Source organism: Pelophylax lessonae (genome assembly GCF_965119305.1).
Source record: "Pelophylax lessonae genome assembly, chromosome: 4".
Taxonomy (NCBI): Eukaryota; Metazoa; Chordata; class Amphibia; order Anura; family Ranidae; genus Pelophylax; species Pelophylax lessonae.
Window position 1 is genome coordinate 399,190,925 of NC_138771.1, and position 20,362 is coordinate 399,211,286.

General features: G+C 46.6%; 1 long non-coding RNA gene across 2 annotated transcripts in view; it reads right to left on the reverse strand.

Moving 5' to 3' along the window:
• LOC309551968 overlaps nt 1–4,711 on the reverse strand; it is a 31,330-nt gene extending 26,619 nt beyond the window's left edge. For both annotated transcript variants that reach the window (XR_014225118.1, XR_014225119.1), the window contains exon 1: nt 4,617–4,711. This is a non-coding gene — a long non-coding RNA (uncharacterized lncRNA). The remainder of the gene's footprint in view (nt 1–4,616) is intronic.
• Between the last annotated feature and the right edge of the window lie 15,651 nt (nt 4,712–20,362).

The following is a 20,362-nucleotide window of genomic DNA, read 5'->3' on the forward strand; positions in this document are numbered from 1 at the left end:
TGCTTAGGGATTTAGAAAAAAAGGCGACTGGATGAAGTGGTGAAGTGTGAGTTGGTCGTTGGGAGAGTATTGCCCCTACTGCCATGTTTGACGCATCTACTTCCAGAATGTATTGGAGGGATGGGTATGGATGGCGTAATATGGGAGCAGAAGTAAACCTTGTCTTTAACAGGTGAAAAGCTTTATTTGCTTCATCTGACCATTTGAATGGTTTTTTAATGCTAGTGAGCTGTGTGAGGGGTCTCACAATGGCAGAGAAGTTTCTGATGAACTTCCTGTAGAAATTTGAAAATCCAAGGAATCGCTGTAGCGCCTTGCGTGTGGTTGGTGTAGGCCAATCCTGAATGCAGGATATCTTACTCATGTCCATCTCGATTCCTGTTTTGGATATGATGTAGCCTAGAAACAGTACCTCTTCTTTATGAAACAAGCATTTTTTCAGTTTCACATAAAGGTTGTGTGCAAGCAATCTCGATAATACTAGTCTTACATGTCTTATGTGTTCAGACAGGGATCGTGAATATATAAGTATATCGTCCAGATATACCACAACACAGACATCTAGTAAGTCTCTGAAAATATCGTTTATAAATCGTTGAAAAACTGCAGGGGCGTTGCATAGCCCGAATGGCATTACAAGATATTCGAACAATCCGTATCTGGTTCTGAATGCAGTCTTCCACTCGTGTCCAGCACGGATTCGAATGAGATTGTATGCTCCTTTCAGATCCAATTTTGAAAAATAGGTAGCTCCACGCACCTGCTCAATGAGCTCAGGGATAAGCGGTAGAGGATAGCGATCTTTTATTGTAATAGCATTCAATTGCCTATAGTCGATGATAGGCCTGAGACTTGAGTCCTTATTGCGGACAAAAAAGAGTCCTGCTGCTGTGGAAGAAGTGGAAGGTCTAATAAAACCTTTCTTCAAATTCTCATCCAAATAGTCTTTGAGATGGGAAAGTTCATCCTGTGAAAGAGGATAAACATGACCAAACGGCAATTTGCTATTTGGGAGTAGATCAATGCTACAATCATAGTCTCGATGGGGAGGTAGTGCTTGAGCATTTTTCTCAAGAAAAACCTCAGAGAGATCCTGATAACATAGTGGTGCAATCTCATCTGTCACCACAGACAGGATCTTCCCGAAAGACGGGAGGTTACACGTACCCTCGCAATAGCAAGAGAGGAAGGCCAGGGTTCGTTCCTTCCAATCTATGGTTGGTTGATGTGTGTGCAACCAGGGAAGTCCCAACACAATGGGAAAGTGGGGTGAAGGTATTAGATCGAAGGTAGTGGTCTCCATATGAGACCCGTTAGTAGTGACTAGGAGTGCCTGTGTCTGATCAGTGATCGGACCAGAGGATAAAGGAACACCGTTAATAAGACTTACTGAGACAGGTTTAAGTTTAGAAATAATAGGAACTTTATTTAAAGCAGCAAAACGTATGTCAATATAATTTCCACAAGATCCTGTGTCAATCATGGCCTTAGTAGTAATCCTGTTCTGGTCCCACTGTAATGTTAAGCAAACAGAAAGGTAAGGGTTAGTGAATGAAGTTGTCAATCCCCCTAGGAGGACATGTGAACACTCACCCTTCTTTTTGTAGACTAGGGGACAGACGTTTATCTTGTGATCCGGGGATGCACAGTACAAGCAGAGATTACCAGATCGTCTTTTGGCTCTTTCCATAGTTGATAGAGGTGGGCGTATGGTTCCTACCTCCATAGGAACGGGGTCAACGGCCGAAATCCGAGAAGAACTGGATAATGGCATTCCCATTTTCTCAGCCTTTCTTTCTCGTAGTCTTCTATCTATGGTGATACTGAGTTGTATCAATGCATCCAGGGTTTTTGGCAGATCCGCTCGTCCGAGCTTGTCTTTAACGGCCTCTGATAGGCCAAGCCTAAATTGGGTTTTCAGAGATGCATCATTCCATTCTGAATCAAGGGTCCATCTCTTGAATTCTGTGACAAAGTCTTCTACAGGTCTCCTACCTTGTTTCAAGGATCTTAATTGAAGATCGGCAGTACTCTGCCTATTGGGATCATCATATAGGCTAGTGAGTTCTGCTAGGAACAAGGCATAGGAGTTGAGAAGCTGGTCGTTTTTCTCAAAAAGAGAGTCTGCCCAGGCCCGAGGATCGCCTGTTAGGTAAGAAATAATAGTACAAACCTTAATGTGATCAGTAAGGTAGGTACGGGGTTTTAGCAAGAAAAGTAACTCACATGCGTTTTTAAATTTGCGAAATTTTTTGCGATCGCCTGTAAATACCAAAGGAGAATTTATTTTGGGTTCAGGGGACTGAGCAGAGGTAAGTTGTGTCAGTCTAATTACCTGCTGCGACAGAGCCTGATTGTCTTCTTTTAATTCAGCAAGTGCGTGTATTAACGCAGTTACTTGCTGTTTTAACTGTGTCATCTGAGTGGTTATTTCAGCTGAATCCATTTGTGGTTCGTTCAATCTGTAACGCTCCTGCGTTTTACGTATGATGTGGATTTTCAGCTGCAGAAATATTCCACTTCAGTAGTCATGTAGAGAAACGCTGAGACACCATTCCCAACTCTCAATGATTCATCATGTGTGGATGATCTCAATTCAGCAAGTAAATACACACACTCAATAAGATGTTTCCTAGAGTGACTTATGTATATAGTAACACAGTGATGATAGGCTGAAGAGACAGGTTGGGTAGAGATGGTAGATGACAGACACTTGAAAGGAAATGTTCTTGAAAGTAAGATAGTAGCAGATGGGATGCAGATAGGTTTAGCAATCATGTATGGTAGTAGATGACAGAGTAGCAGGTGGACATACAAGAGAGATCAACCCAGTGCAAGAACAGGTGGTAGTAGGCTCAAGAGCTAGCAATCTTAGATAATGCAGATGTAGTAATAGTCCTTAGTATGCAGAGCTAGATAGTGTAAGCTTTAGTATAAAGGTTATAGAGGTTGCCCCTGTGGGGTACTTATCACTAATAGCAATGTAGCAGCGGAGAGGTTCGGCAAGAGCGGATGATCCGGTAGCGGGATACAGGGATCAGCGCAGCGTGGTTCCGACAGCGAAGTATGCTTGCAAGCATGTGAGCTTCAAGGCAGGTTAGCATCAAGGCACAAAGCAGTTTGAACGAACACATGTGAGTGAGAGCCGGCGATCTAAATAGCCATCCAGTCCGGCGCTCAGTGATGACAGCATCAGTCTTAAAGGTGTATGCGCATCTTACCAAAAGAGAATGGTGGGGCGCATACACTTATGAAAGAGTAATTAGGGTACCCAAAGGTACCAGAACATTACACTAGTCTGTGTTTGTACGTGTGAGATACACCATTTAATATCCTTTTTTCTATTCCGCTATTCAATATACACCCTTTTGGGGTGAAAAAATTTAAATTGTGGCATAGTCTGTATTGCTACGTGTGAGATACACCTTTTTACATATTTTTTCTATTCCGCTATTCAATATACACCCTTTTGCGGTGAAAAAAATTAAATTGCTGCATAGTCTGTATCGGTACGTGTGAGATACACTTTTTAAATTTGTTTGGCGCATCTCCTTCCACCACCGAGGATTGCAGGGCGCTTCAGTTTGCCTCCTGTTCCAAACTCCTCCTACTCCTCTTCCTCATCCTCCCTTTAGGGTACAAAAAATTGTAATCGGGGCCTAGTCTGTGTTTGTACGTGTGAGATACACCGTTTTATATACTTTTTTCTATTCCGCTATTCAATATACACCCTTTTGGGGTGAAAAAAATTTAATTGCGGCATAGTCTGTATCGGTACGTGTGAGATACACCTTTTAAATTTGTTTGGCGCATCTTCCACCGCCGAGAATTGCAGGGCGCTTCAGTTTTTCCTCCTGTTCCGAACTCCTCCTACTCCTCTTCCTCATCCTTACCTTAGGGTACAAAAAACTGTAACTGGGGCCTAGTCTGTGTTTGTACGCGTGAGATACACCGTTTTATATCCTTTTTTCTATTCCGATATTCAATATACACCCTTTTGGGGTGAAAAAAATTAAATTGCGGCATAGTCTGAATTGGTAAGTGTGAGATACACCTTTTTATATATTTTTTCTATTCCGCTATCCAATATACACCCTTTTGGGGTGAAAAAAAGTTAAATTGCGGCATAGTCTGTATCGGTACGTGTGAGATAAACCTTTTAAATTTGTTTGGCGCATCTCCTTCCACCGCCGAGGATTGCAGGGCGCTTCAGTTTGCCTCCTGTTCCAAACTCCTCCTACTCCTCTTCCTCATCCTCATCCTGCCTTTAGGGTACAAAAAATTGTAATCGGGGCCTAGTTTGTGTTTGTACATGTGAGATACACAGTTTTATATACGTTTTTCTATTCCGCTATTCAATATACACCCTTTTGGGTGAAATAATTTAAATTGCGGCATAGTCTGTATCGGTACGTGTGAGATACACCTTTTAAATTTGTTTGGCGCATCTCCTTCCACCGCCGAGGATTGCAGGGCGCTTCAGTTTGCCTCCTGTTCCGAACTCCTCCTACTCCTCTTCCTCTTCCTAATCCTCCCTTTAGGGACAAAAAATTGTAATCGGGGGTAATCGGGGCCTAGTCTGTGTTTGTACGTGTGAGATACACCGTTTTATATACTTTTCTCTATTCCGCTATTTAATATACACCCTTTGGGGTAAAAAAAAACTAAATTGCAGCATAGTCTGTATCGGTACATGTAAGATACACCTTTTTATATACTTTTTTCTAATTCCCCAGTTCAATATACACCCTTTCGGGGTGAAAAAATCGAATTGCGGCATAGTCTGTATCGGTACGTGTGAGATACAACTTTTAAATTTGTTTGGCGCATCTTCCACTGCCGAGGATTGCAGGGCGCTTCAGTTTGCCTCCTGTTCCGAACTCCTCCTACTCCTCTTCCTCATCCTCCCTTTAGGGTACAAAAAATTGTAATCGGGGCCTAGTCTGTGTTTGTACGTGTGAGATACACCATTTTATATACTTTTTTCTATTCTGCTATTCAATATACACCCTTTTGGGGTAAAAAAAATTTAATTGCGGCAAGTCTGTATCGGTACGTGTGAGATACACCTTTTAAATTTGTTTGGCGCATCTCCATCCACCGCCGAGGATTGCAGGGCGCTTCAGTTTGCCTCCTGTTCCAAACTCCTCCTAATCCTCTTCCTTATCCTAATCCTGCCTTTAGGGTACAAAAAATTGTAATCGGGGCCTAGTCTGTGTTTGTACGTGTGAGATACACCGTTTTAAATCCTTTTTTCTATTCCGCTATTCAATATACACCATTTTGGGGTGAAAAATATTAAATTGCGGCATAGTCTGTATTGGTACGTGTTAGATAAACCTTTTTATATATTTTTTCTATTCCGCTATTCAATATACACCCTTTTGGGGTGAAAAAAATTAAATTGCGGCATAGTCTGTATCGGTACGTGTGAGATACACCTTTTAAATTTGTTTGGCGCATCTCCTTCCACTGCCGAGGATTGCAGGGCGCTTCAGTTTGCCTCCTGTTCCGAACTCCTCCTACTCCTCTTCCTCATCCTCCCTTTAGGGTACAAAAAATTGTAATCGGGGCCTAGTCTGTGTTTGTTTGTACGTGTGAGATACACCTTTTTATATACTTTTTTCTATTCCGCTGTTCAATATACACCCTTTTGGGGTGAAAAAATTAAATTGCGGCATAGTCTGTATCGGTACGTGTGAGATACACCTTTCAAATTTGTTTGTCGCATCTCCTTCCACCGCTGAGGATTGCAGGGCGCTTCAGTTTGCCTCCTGTTCCGAACTCCTCCTACTCCTCTTCCTCTTCCTCATCCTCCCTTAAGGGTACAAAAAATTGTAACCGGGGCCTAGTCTGTGTTTGTACGTGTGAGATACACCGTTTTATATCCTTTTTTTCTATTCTGCTATTCAATATACTCCCTTTTGGGTTGAAAAAAAAATAAAATTGCGGCATAGTCTGTATCGGTACGTGTGAGATACACCTTTTAAATTTGTTTGGCGCATCTCCTTCCACCGCCGAGGATTGCAGGGCGCTTCAGCTTGCCTCCTGTTCTGAAATCTTCCTACTCCTCTTCCTCATCCTCATCCTGCCTTTAGGGTACAAAAAATTGTAATCGGGGCCTAGTCTGTGTTTGTACGTGTAAGATACACTATTTTATATCCTTTTTTCTATTCCGCTATTCAATATATACCCTTTTGGGGTGAAAAATTTAAATTGTGGCATAGTCTGTATTGGTACGTGTGAGATACACCTTTTTATATATTTTTTCTATTCCGCTATTCAATATACACCCTTTTTGCGGTGAAAAAAATTAAATTGCGGCATAGTCTGTATCGGTACGTGTGAGATACACCTTTTAAATTTGTTTGGCGCATCTCCTTCCACCGCCGAGGATTGCAGGGCGCTTCAGTTTGCCTCCCGTTCCGAACTCCTCCTACTCCTCTTCCTCATCCTCCGTTTAGGGTATAAAAAATTGTAATCAGGGCCTAGTCTGTGTTTGTATTTTTCTATTCCGCTATTCAATATACTACCTTTTGGGGTACAAAAAACTAAACTGCGGCATAGTCTGTATCGGTACATGTGAGATACACCTTTTTATATACTTTTTTCTATTCCGCTGTTCAATATACACCCTTTTGGGGTGAAAAAATTAAATTGCGGCATAGTCTGTATCGGTACGTGTGAGATACACCTTTTAAATTTGTTTGGCGCATCTTCCACCGCCGAGGATTGCAGGGCGCTTCAGTTTGCCTCCTGTTCCAAACTCCTCCTACTCCTCTTCCTCATCCTCATCCTGCCTTTAGGGTACAAAAAATTGTAATCGGGGCCTAGTCTGTGTTGTACGTGTGAGATACACCGTTTTAAAACCTTTTTTCTATTCCGCTATTCAATATACACCCTTTTGGGGTGAAAAAAATTAAATTGCGGCATAGTCTGTAACGGTACGTGTGAGATACACCTTTTTATATACTTTTTTCTATTCCGCTATTCAATATACACCCTTTTGGGGTGATAAAAATTAAATTGCGGCATAGTCTGTATCGGTACGCGTGAGATACACCTTTTAAATTTGTTTGGCGCATCTCCTTCCACCGCAGAGGATTGCAGTTCACTTCAGTTTGCCTCCTGTTCTGAACTCCTCCTACTCCTCTTCCTCATCCTCCCTTTAGGGTACAAAAAATTGTAATCAGGGCCTAGTCTGTGTTTGTACGTGTGAGATACACCGTTTTATATAATTTTTTCTATTCAGCTATTAAATATACACCCTTTTGGGGTGAAAAAAATTTAATTGCGGCATAGTCTGTACCGGTACGTGTGAGATACACCTTTTAAATTTGTTTGGCGCATCTTCTTCCACCGCCGAGGATTGCAGGGCATTTCAGTTGGCCTCCTGTTCCGAACTCCTCCTACTCCTCTTACTCATCCTCCCTTTAGGGTACAAAAAATTGTAATCGTGGCCTAGTCTGTGTTTGTACGTGTGAGATACACCATTTTATATACTTTTTTCTATTCCGCTATTCAATATACACCCTTTTGGGGTGAAAAAAATGTAATTGCGGCGTACTGTGAGATACACCCATTGTATTTGTATACTGTTTTTCTATTCCGCTCTTTTATAAACACCCTTTTGGGGTAAAAAAATTAAATTGCGGCATAGTTTGCATATTTGACTGTGAGATACACCCGTGCGATACTGTTGTTGTTTTGTTCTGCTATTCAATAAACACCTTTCTAGGGCAAGATCATAAATTACAGAAATATGAGGAAAACTTCAAATAGGGGCCGTGGCCTGGGTCGTGGTGCTGCTGGAGCACCTGTTGCAAGGAGAGGACGTGGTTGATCTGTGCCAGGTACACGCACAAGTGAAACACCTTCCTCAAGTGTGAGTAGACGACAGAACCTGCAGCAGTATTTGGTAGGGCATCATACGCCTCTACAAGTGTTGAGGCAAGAACAAGTACAGGCGATAGTAGATTGGGTTGCTGACAGTGCCTCCAGTTCCTTCACATTGTCTCCCACCCAGTCTACTGCAGAAAGGTCAGAGTTGGCACCTGCAGCCGATGTCCAACCGTCTTTCACCTCACCCCCTTGCAAATCAGGCAAGCAGTCTGAGCCCCAAGTCATGCAGCAGTCTCTTCTTCTTTTTGATGACTCTGTCAGCAGGGTTTCCCAGGGCCATCCACCTAGCCCTGCCCCAGAAGTGGAAGAGATTGAGTGCAGCGATGCCCAACCACTTATTTCTCAAGATGAGTACATGGAAGGACCATCGCAGCACGTCTCCGATGATGACGAAACGCAGGTGCCAACTGCTGCAGCACTCAGAATTGTGGAGACCGACAAGGAGGGCAGGGGTGAAGACTGGGTGGAAGATGATGTGGAGGACGATGAGGTCCTCGACCCCACATGGAATGAAGGTCATTGTCAGGAAGGGCATTCCCATAGACAGAATGGCTCTTCTAGACAGCTTGCTGTGCATAGGCTACGCCCATTGCACAAGTGCGTGCACCTGTTGCTTGTATGGTCATCAAGGGATCTATTTAAACTGAGCCTGTGCTGTGCTTCAGTGCTGTCTTGTCTACAGCGTTTCTGTGTATACCTGCTACCTGTAAACCCGCATCTGATTACTGTTATCGACCCGGCTTGCCTTGACTTCTCCTGAACTCTGCCTGCATTGACCCCAGCTTGTCTTTGACCACGCTTCTGCCTGTACATCTGCACCTGATCCGTCTGCCAGTGTATGACCCGGTTTGCCTGACCCTGTTCCTGCCTACTACCCTGCTGGACTGCCTGCTGCTAGTCTCTGCTTACTTTCCACTGGTGTCCATCCGGCATTCCTGCTCCGCTGCAACCCGCTGATGGACTTGGCCTTCTCCTGTCTCCTGCTCGGTGGTGTCCATCCGGCATTCCTGCTGTGCTGCAACCTACTGACAGACTCAGCCTGCTCCTGTCTCTTGTTCAGTGGTGTCCATACGGCACTCCTGCTCCGCTGCGATCCACCGACAGTCTTCCTCTGCTTGATCCTGACAGTTCGTCCGGTTAAGCTACTATCAAGACCAATAGGCACTCGTGCCCCTCTGCACTCCTGTGCTACCTGTCTGCTGTATCAGGGGCCCCGAGTCAGAGGTGTAAGAGAGGCTTTCCTCATCATATCAGGCTCTTCTACCAGGTACGTGACAGTACAAGACAGCCATGTCTGAGCCTGAACGAGGAACCTCCCCCATGGATGAACTGTGCCAACATCTGGCAGATCTCACACAAGCCGTCAAAAGCCTGCAGGAGGGTTACACACGACTTGAGGAACGTGTCCAGACTTTGTCATCACCGTCTGCTTCTCCTGGTACTGCTTCTTCATCAACCACTCAAGCTGAGGTACCCGCTGCATCCGCTGTTGTGATGCTACCATCTGAACCAAGAGTTCCAACCCCTGAAAAATTTGCAGGAGACCGCAGCAAATTCAGGTCTTTCCGTAATGCCTGTGAACTTTATTTCGCACTACAACCTAGCACCTTTTCACTTGAATCCACTAAGGTGGGATTTGTCATCTCCTTGCTGCTAGGTGAACCCCAGTCATGGGCCCATCGCTTACTGGAACAAAATAACTCTGTGCTGTCGACCCTATCTACATTCCTGGATGCTATGGCACAGCTCTATGAGGATCCACAGCGAACCACTACTGCAGAGGCAGCCCTCCATGCGCTCCAACAAGGCCGCAGAGCAGCCGAAGACTATGTAACGGACTTTAGGCGCTGGAGTGCTGATACCAACTGGAACAATGCTGCCCTCCTTTATCAGTTCCGTTTAGGGCTCTCAGAACCCTTGAAAGACGAGTTGGCCCGAGTTGGAATTCCAAACTCTCTGGAGGCTCTAATGAACTTAGCCATCCAAATTGATCGCCGGCTGAGGGAGCGCAGGTCTGAGAAATCTACCAGCCTGTCTCGCCCTGTATGGATGTTACCACGAATAGTCAGCACACCGGGCCCAGCTCCTCCAGTCCCAATGGCACCCACCTCTGACGCTACTGAACCCATGCAATTTGGTCTGCTTCGACCCTCACTTTCACCTGAAGAACGTCAGCGCCGTCGCCAGAATAATTTATGCCTCTACTGTGGGAGACCTGGTCATTTTGTGAGGTCCTGTCCTGCCAAGCTCCGTAAGTGTCTGTCCATTTCTTCTATTAACCAGCCACTCCTGTCAAGAGACTTCACTCACCTAGCTCTTCCCATTTCATTACAGCTTCCAGGAAGAGCTATCCAGGTATCGGCCATAATTGATTCAGGGGCCAGCAGTTGCTTTATTGATCTGTCATTTGCAGCTCAGCATCAGATACCATTGCTGCCCAAGACTCAGAGACTTTCAGTCAACCTGGCTGATGGATCTTTCATCAAATCTGGGCTTGTCACCCAAGAGACTGTTCCCTTACCCACGACTACAACCACTAACCACAAGGAACTGTTGCGATTGGATGCTATTGCTTCGCCCTTGTTTCCCATCATACTGGGTATGCCATGGCTACAGGCACACAATCCTTGCATTAATTGGGCCACAGGAGAAATCAAGTTTGAATCAGCCTACTGTCAACAGCACTGCCTGCAGGAACTTCCCCCTCTGTCTTTGTTATGTACGGACTCTGATTCTGACATATGTTCATCTGTACCTGCAGCATACCGAGACTTCCTGGATGTTTTCAGCAAAAAGGGAGCAGAGACTCTTCCTTCCCATAGACCTTATGACTGTCCGATTGAGCTACTTCCTGGAGCTGAAATACCCTTCGGGCGGATTTTCCCCCTAACTGAACTTGAGCTTGTGGCTCTAAAGGAGTACATAGATGACAGTCTGAGGAAGGGTTTCATCCGACCCTCTACATCTCCTGCCGGGGCTGGCATATTTTTTGTTGAGAAGAAGGATCATTCCCTTCGGCCCTGTGTTGACTACCGTGAACTTAATAAGATCACGGTCAAGAACCGTTATCCTTTACCATTGGTTCCTGAACTTTTTCAAAGACTTAGAGCAGCAACCATTTTCACGAAATTGGATCTGCGAGGGGCATACAACTTGGTCCGTATACGGGAAGGTGACGAGTGGAAGACTGCTTTCCGCACCCGATTTGGGCATTTTGAATACCTGGTTATGCCCTTCGGTCTGTGCAACGCTCCTGCTACATTCCAACACTTTATCAATGACGTTTTACGGGACTATTTGGATCTTTTTGTCATTGTATACTTAGATGACATTCTGATCTTTTCTGCCTCTCTAGAGATTCATCGGGGTCACGTCAGGAGTGTACTTTCCCGACTCAGACAGCATGGTCTGTATGCAAAACCTGAGAAATGCGAGTTTGAACGTCAAAGTATCCAATTCCTGGGCTTAATAATCTCCACTGAGGGTATAAGGATGGATCCCCAGAAGGTCTCCGCCATCTTGGATTGGCCAGCTCCCACAGACAAGAAAGGGATACAGCGCTTTGTAGGGTTTGCAAATTTTTATCGGAAATTTATCAAAGGATTTTCAGCCATCATCTCCCCCATCACACAACTGACCAGGCACAACAACCGGTTCTGCTGGACACCTGAGGCACAGTCTGCCTTTCAAAGCCTGAAAAGACTATTTACTTCTGCACCTATATTAAGACACCCTGACCCAGCCCTGCCATATGTCCTGGAAGTAGATGCCTCAGAAACAGCAGTAGGAGCAGTATTGTCACAAAGGCAAGGAGCCAAAGCTTTATTGCATCCGGTTGCCTTCTTTTCCCGTAAACTTTCGTCGGCAGAAAATAATTATGATGTGGCAGACCGTGAACTTTTAGCGATTAAAGCTGCACTTGAGGAATGGAGGTATCTCCTGGAAGGGGCAGCTCACCCAATATTAATTTTCACTGACCACAAGAACCTGGAATATCTGAGAACTGCAAAACGCTTGAAACCACGCCAGGCCAGGTGGGCACTGTTCTTCTCGAGGTTCGCCTTTCACATTACTTACAGGCCTGGGTCAAAAAATATCAAAGCAGATGCGCTTTCCCGCATGTTTGGCGATTCTAAAGAACCTTCTTCTCCTGACACTATTCTGTCCTCTGGAAACTTTCTGCTCCTACAGGGGGATCTGCTGTCTCAAATCAAGCAGGCTTCTACTGGAGTTTTATCACCTCCTGGAATAACATTACAAGTGAAAGATGGACTGTTATGGTTCAAAAACAAAATCTTTGTACCAGAGAATGTGCGTGTTGCTGTCCTGGGTCTGTGTCATGACCATGCGCTAGCGGGACATTTTGGTATCTGCAAAACGACTGAGCTGACACAACGTACCTTCTGGTGGCCTACTCTGGAAAAGGACTGTAAGAGGTATGTTGAGGCCTGCTCCACCTGTATTCGGAATAAAAGCAACAAGACAAAAGCTTGGGGCCTGCTTAAACCACTGCCGGTTCCTGACAGACCCTGGGAGAAGATATCAATGGACTTCATTGTGGAGCTCCCTCCATCAGAGGGTTATACTGCCATCTTTGTGGTTGTAGATCGGTTGACAAAAATGGCACACTTTGTACCCATGAAAGGTACACCGTCAGCCCCGGAGACAGCACGTATATTTATTAAAGAAATAGTAAGACTCCATGGAATTCCTGGTAATATTGTGTCCGATCGTGGGGTCCAATTCACCTCCAGATTTTGGAGGGCGCTGTGTTCATCCTTGAAGATTGAGTTGTCTTTTTCCTCGGCTTATCACCCACAAACTAATGGTCAGACTGAAAGAACCAATCAGACCTTGGAGCAGTATTTACGTTGTTTTTCCTCCTTCTCTCAAGATGACTGGGTGTCATTATTGCCATTAGCTGAATTTGCTTATAACAACTCAAATCATTCTGCTACTAAGCAATCTCCATTTTTTGCCAACTTTGGATTTCATCCGTCCTTTGTGCTTAACGCAATCCCTGAGTGCCCAGTTCCTGCTGTTTAAGATACAGTGGTTTTCTTCAGTTCTAATAATAAGTTGTTGCAGGAAGCAATGGCCAAAGCACAGGAGGATAATAAGAGAAACTTTGATAAAAAGAGACGTGGAGAGTTAATCTTGGAACCTGGTGATGAGGTATGGCTATCTACTACAAACTTAAAGTTGGCCTGCCCTTCAAGGAAACTTGGACCTAAATATGTGGGGCCATTTCCTGTGAAAAGGAGAATCAATGATGTTACTTATGAGCTAACTTTGCCAGATTCCTTCAAGGTTCACCCCGTTTTTCATGTAACATTATTAAAGCCCGCTATTTCAGATCCTTTTCCTAACCGAAATACGGGTCCGCCTGAGCCAGTAGTAGTTGATGGGGAAGAGGAATATGAAGTTGAATCAATTCTGGACTGTAGAAAAAGAAGGAATCAAATTCAGTACCTGATTAAATGGAAGGGGTATGGCCCCGAAGATAACTCATGGGAGCCTGAAAATAATATCCATGCCAGGAGACTTATTCAAGCATTTCATCGTGCCCACCCAGAGAAGATATTCTAGTTGGGCATCCGGAGGCTGCCCATTGTGAGGGGGCAATGTCAGGAAGGGCATTCCCATAGACAGAATGGCTCTTCTAGACAGCTTGCTGTGCATAGGCTACGCCCATTGCACAAGTGCGTGCACCTGTTGCTTGTATGGTCATCAAGGGATCTATTTAAACTGAGCCTGTGCTGTGCTTCAGTGCTGTCTTGTCTACAGCGTTTCTGTGTATACCTGCTACCTGTAAACCCGCATCTGATTACTGTTATCGACCCGGCTTGCCTTGACTTCTCCTGAACTCTGCCTGCATTGACCCCAGCTTGTCTTTGACCACGCTTCTGCCTGTACATCTGCACCTGATCCGTCTGCCAGTGTATGACCCGGTTTGCCTGACCCTGTTCCTGCCTACTACCCTGCTGGACTGCCTGCTGCTAGTCTCTGCCTACTTTCCACTGGTGTCCATCCGGCATTCCTGCTCCGCTGCAACCCGCTGACGGACTTGGCCTTCTCCTGTCTCCTGCTCGGTGGTGTCCATCCGGCATTCCTGCTGTGCTGCAACCTACTGACAGACTCAGCCTGCTCCTGTCTCCTGTTCAGTGGTGTCCATACGGCACTCCTGCTCCGCTGCGATCCACCGACAGTCTTCCTCTGCTTGATCCTGACAGTTCGTCCGGTTAAGCTACTATCAAGACCAATAGGCACTCGTGCCCCTCTGCACTCCTGTGCTACCTGTTTGCTGTATCAGGGGCCCCGAGTCAGAGGTGTAAGAGAGGCTTTCCTCATCATATCAGGCTCTTCTACCAGGTACGTGACAGTCATGCAGGTGACCTGAGTAGTTTGGAGGAAGAGGCGGTGGTCGCACAGAGCCACCAGCACAGCAGAAGAGGGAGCAGGGTGCAGAAGCGGAGCAGCCATGCCCTAGACACTACGCCTGCTACTGCCCAACGCAGCAAGGGACCGAGTGCACCAAAGCCAGCTCAAAGGAGTTCTCTAGCGTGGAAGTTCTTCAGACAATGTGCTGATGACAGAACATGAGTGGTTTGCACCCTGTGCAATCAGAGCCTGAAGCGAGGCATAAACCTTCTCAACCTGAGCACAACCTGCATGATCAGGCATCTAAGGGCAAAGCACGAGCTGCAGTGGAGTAGACACCTTCAAAACCAAGAAAGGTCTCTAGCTCCTCCTGCTTCCTCTTCTTCTGCAGTCTCGGCCTCTTCATCCACCTCTGTAGTGATACCGGCACCTGCCACCCCACAAACAGAGGATCTGTCAGCAACACCACCACCTGGGTCACCAACCATCTCCACAATGTCCCGTGGAAACGTTCAGCTTTCCATCTCCCAAACACTTCAGAGGAAGAGGAAGTACCCCCCTACCCACCCGCGATCCCTGGCCCTGAATGCCAGCATTTCAAAATTCTTGGCCTTTGAAATGCTGTCATTCCGTCTGGTGGAGACGCACAGTTTTAAAAGCCTTATGTCGGTGGCTGTCCCACAGTACGTCGTGCCCAGCCGCCACTACTTTTCCAGGCAAGCCATCCCTTCCCTGCACAACCAAGTGGGGGAACAAATCAGGTGTGCACTGCGCAACGCCATCTGTGGCAAGGTCCACCTGACTACCGATACATGGACCAGTAAGCACGGTCAGGGGCGTTATATCTTCCTAACGGCACACTGGGTAAATGCAGCTGGGTCTGAGGCGGATAGCAATGTCCTTCCACCACCGAGGATTGCAGGGCGCTTCAGTTTGCCTCCTGTTCCTAACTCCTCCTACTCCGCTTCCTCATCCTCTACCGCCTCCTCATCCGGTCAGTGTAACACCTTCACCACCAACTGCAGCACAGCCAGGGGTAAACGACAGCAGGCAGTTTTAAAACTTGCCTGTTTGGGGGAAAAACCACACGATGAGTGGTTGCTGCCACCGAGCCTCAAGCCCGGCCTTGTGGTGTGCGATAACGGGCGAAATCTCATAGCAGCTCTGGGCCTAGCCGGTTTGACGCACATTCCTTGCCTGACGCATGTGCTGAATTTGGTGGTGCAGAGGTTCCTTAAAAATGACCCCGATATGTCAGACCTGCTGCAGAAAGTGCGGGCCGTCTGTGCGCACTTTCGGCATTCTCACCTTGCTGCTGCTCGCCTGTCAGCGCTGCAGCGTAACTTCGGCCTTCCCGCTCACTGCCTCATATGTGAAGTGCCCACAAGGTGGAACTCCACCTTGCACATGCTGGAAAGACTGTGCGAGCAGCGGCAGGCCATAGTGGAGTCTCAGCTGCAGCACGCACGCGTGAGTCGCTCTGCGGAACAGCACCACTTCACCACCAATAACTCGGCCTCCATGCAAGACCTGTGTGCCTTGTTGCGCTGTTTTGAGTACTCCACCAACATGGCCAGTGCCGATGACGCCGTTGTCAGCTTAACTATCCCACTTCTATGCCTCCTTCAAAAAACAATTCGGGCGATGATGGAAGAGGATGTGGCACAGGAGGAGGAGGAGGAGGAAGAGAGATCCTTTCCAAGGCTTTCAGTGCAGTCATTCACAAGTGGCTCAGAGGGTAAGTTCCTGCACCCACAAATGCCAGATACACAATTGTCCAGCAGGGGCACAGTTCTGGAGGATGAGGAGATGGAGGAGGAGATGGAACCATGTTCACAGCAGGGTGGCACCCAGGCCAGCTCATGGCCATCACTGGTGCGTGGCTGGGGGGATACAGAGGACACAGATGATACACCTCCCACAGAGGACAGCCTTTCGTTGCCTCTGGGCAGCCTGGCACACATGAGCGATTACATGCTGCAGTGTCTCCACAACGACCGCCGAGTTGCCCACATTCTAACTTGTGCTGATTACTGGGTGGCTATGCTGCTGGTTCCCCGTTACAAGGACAACGTACCGTCCTTAATTCACTCACTGGAGCGTGATCGCAAGATGCACGAGTACAAGCGCACGCTAGTAGACGCGATGCTGCTGGCATTCCCACCTGACAGCGGGGCCACAGTGGAAGCACAAGGCCAAGGTAGAGGAGGAGGAGGAAGAGGTCGCCAACACAACCAGGGCACTGCCAGCACCTCAGAAGGCAGGGTTAGCATGGCCGAAATGTGGAAAAGCTTTGTCAGCACGCCACAACAAACAGCAGCACCAGCAGCTCATATGGAACGTCTTAGCAGGAGGCAGCATTTCATCAACATGGTGGAGCAGTATGTGTGCACACGCCTACATGTAGTGAATGACGGGTCTGCCCCGGGTCTCCAAATTGGGCACATGGCCTGAGCTTGCCCTTTACGCCTTGGAGGTGCTGGCGTGCCCTGTAGCCAGTGTATTATTTGAACGTGTATTTAGCACGGCTGGGGGAGATTTCACAGACAAGCGCAGCCGCCTGTCCAGAGACAATGTGGACAAGCTCACATTCATTAAAATGAACCAGGCATGGATCCCACAGGACTTTTCCGTACCTTGTGCAGAATAGAGATGGATACCGACCTTACCCAGCCATTGTTATATTTTTGATCTTTCTCACTCTTTTGGGGTGAACCCTAATTTATAATGACTAAAAAAAAGCATTGTTGGCTACCTCGTCCCTCTCCAGCGCCGCTTCCACCTACACCGCCACATCCACCGCCACCTCAACCTCCCTCCTACTCCATATGGGCCTCGTCCTTCACAGATGAAGAAAATTGTTTTATTTTTCTGTTTTTTTTGTTGTTATAAGTTATTTCCCTATCCACATTTGTTTGCAGAGCACTTGCCATGCTCTCAACTACATTTTGCTGCCATTTGCAGCACTCTAGCCCTTTCCATTGGTTTTTTAGAGCCATTTTAGTGCCTGAAAATTCAGGTCCCCATTGACTTCAATGGGGTTCGGTGTCCGGGTAAAGTTCGGAAAAAGTCTGGGACCGTGATCCGGGTTTTTCAAGTTTGGCCCGAACCCGCCGAACATGGACATCCAGGTGTCCGCTCAACTCTACCCATAAGGAGTGGGTAAAACCCAGTTTCCAGCAAGGTCAAGGACTGAAAAGGACATATGGACTCTGTATGCACCTAAGGTAATCCAGCAGAGTGCTGGGAGAGACATACTAGGGGTGACCAAAGCAGTCTGTTTGCCATGTTTCCTAGCAACAGTAACGGGTGCTGCAGAGTTGCCCAGGGAAACCTCCCAGGATCCTGCAGTGTTGGAGCGGAAGGTTTCCCAGGTCAACTAAGGAGCTGTTTAAGTGGGTAAGAGGCAATACACAAGGGCTACAGTTATGGCTATGCATCATAATGACCCTGATGATGTTGAAAAGGTAATTCTGTAAATATCTTGTTTAAAAAGTGATGTCAGCATTGTGTTCACTAGCCATGGCGGGAGTAGGATATCACCTGTGGCAATCAGAAGGAGAGCCACAGAGTTGTCAATGGTGTGATTCACTGGTTCTGAGGGAGTGTCCCCACTGCATCCAGTGAGGGAGCTTGTTGGACAGTGGAGGAAACCCAGCCAGTGACACATTAGCTTTTGTGGGAGTCCCAGTGGAGGGGCATTGCTGCAATGCATCCTGGGATTGCCCATAAAAGCGGAGGGGACATGTGACAGAGGGTCTTTGGCGGGAAGCAGAGTCCCAGGAGGAGGCAGACGGCTGTCTCTCCTCCTGCTGTGCATGAGGAAGGTGGTCTTAGGCAGTCAGCCTAGTGTACCAGGTGTGGAGCTGAGCTGCAGAGGATCCAGTGAAGCTGACAGCGGAGCTGCTGGCAGAGTCTCTCGAGCAAAACAGTGTCCATGAGTACCAGAAGATTTGCCTAAGGGTCTGCCCAGGAAGGGGGATCACTCCAGCGAAGTCAGGGGATCAGAAAGGTGATAGCCAGACCATTATTCTTGCTCTTTAAGGATAGTCTACAGACGGGTATGGTGCAAGCTGATTGGAAAAAAGCCAACGTGGTACCAATATTTAAAAAAGGGCCGAGATATATCCTGGGTAACTATAGGCCGGTCAGCCTTACATCAGTAGTCTGCAAGATGTTGGAGGGGATGTTAAGAGACTACCTACAAGACTTTAGTAATGAAAACGTTATTATTAGTAGAGATGGCCTTGCGGTTCACCCAGCGGTCGGTTCACGGCGAACCCCCCAATTTTGCGAACACATGGCGTTGTTTGCGGCGGCCATATTAGTTTACATTGGGGAGAACTTTGACTCATGACACAGCCGTCAGGTGGAACGGGACAGCCGATTGAAACATTTCAGCACATGGACATGCCCCCTACCTTATAAATAGACCAGAGCTGGTGGCCATTTCACATTCTGCTTTTTGTCAGCATAGGGAGAAGTCTGCTGTGTTCATCAGGGAGAGATTGCCAGTGACACAAATAGCTCTGTTAAGATCCACAAAAGTCCTTTTCAGGGCTGGTATTTGGTATAGGTCTACTACAATCTATTTTCAGTTTAGGGACAGGTATGCTGTGTTCATCAGGGAGATATTGCCAGTGACACAAATCGCTCTGTTAAGATCCACAAAAGTCCTTTTAAGGGCTGATATTTGCTATAGGTCTGCAGGCTCTTTTCAGTGTAGGGACAGGTATGCTGTGTTCATCAGGGACAGAGATTTCCAGTGACACAAATCGCTCTGTTAACCACTTTACCACTGGAGGATTTTGCTGTCTTACGTCTGGGCCACTTTTTGCGATTCGGCACTGTGCGACTTTAACTGACAATTGCGCGGTTATGCAACGCCGTACCCAAACTAAATTTACGTCCTTTTTTTCCCACAAAGTCAATCTTTCAGCTTTATACAATGCTTGCAGACCCACTGGGTTGGATATTTGAGCTAGGGTTGTTTAAGCTTGATTCCTCCCCAGTCTGTCCTTCCACTGTACATTTGAATGCCACCCTCAGGGTGTCTTTTAACTCCCTTGCTATTGCACATACTCGTTTCAATCAATCTATAATCTCTTGTTCTGATTTACAATTTTTCAGTTGTGTTGTGGGTGTCATATTTAATTACCATGGGGATTAAGATAATTTCTCATAACGTACAGGGGTTTAACTCCCCTCATAAGAGACATAAGGCATTTAAACAATACAAACGTTTAGGAGCTGACATATTGCTGATACAGGAGACCTATTTTGCCACGGACAAAAACCCCAAATTTTTTAATAAGTCTTTTCAACAATTTAGATGTTCATCTTATGACAATAAAACGAGGGGTGTGGCGATTTTTATCCGTAACAGCATTATGTTCGATATCTCGTCCTCTTATTGTGACCCGGAGAGTCGTTTTATAATATTCAAGGGTAGCATTGCAGGGCAAACAGGTTACCATTGTCTCGCTTTATGCCCCACATGATGCTCACGCAACCTTTTTTTAGCAATTTCTTTAATATACTAGGCAGGTTTGAATCCCCTCATATGATTGTAGGTGGGGATTTTAATCTGACGGCCCACCCCCTCTTTGATAGAAGCAAGGTGGTGCCCTCCTCTAAGGCGTTCCCCAGAAGCCTGACCAGAGCGCTTAGAGACTCGCAGCTGGTGGACGCCTGGAGGGCTCATAATGTTGGGTGTAGAGCATATATTCATTATTCACACCCTCACGACAGCTTTGCAAGACTGCATTATATTTTCTGTACCCCTGTTATTTTGGCAAACTCGTCAGATGCTCACATCCACGTCTGCCCCTGGTCTGATCACCAAATTGTCTCATTTGAGGCGAGGGGTATTGGCATGGAACGATCCTCCTTTAACTGGAGATTGAATGGCTCTCTGATCAATGATCCCACACTAGCCGCCCAGATTTCAGCTTCTTTAGAGGAATATTTCACAATTAATGAGGCTTTTGACACCCCAGCTTCTACCATCTGGACAGCCCACAAAGCTGTTATCAGGGGTAAATTAATTGCTCTAGCCTCTGCAAAAAACAAATCCAGG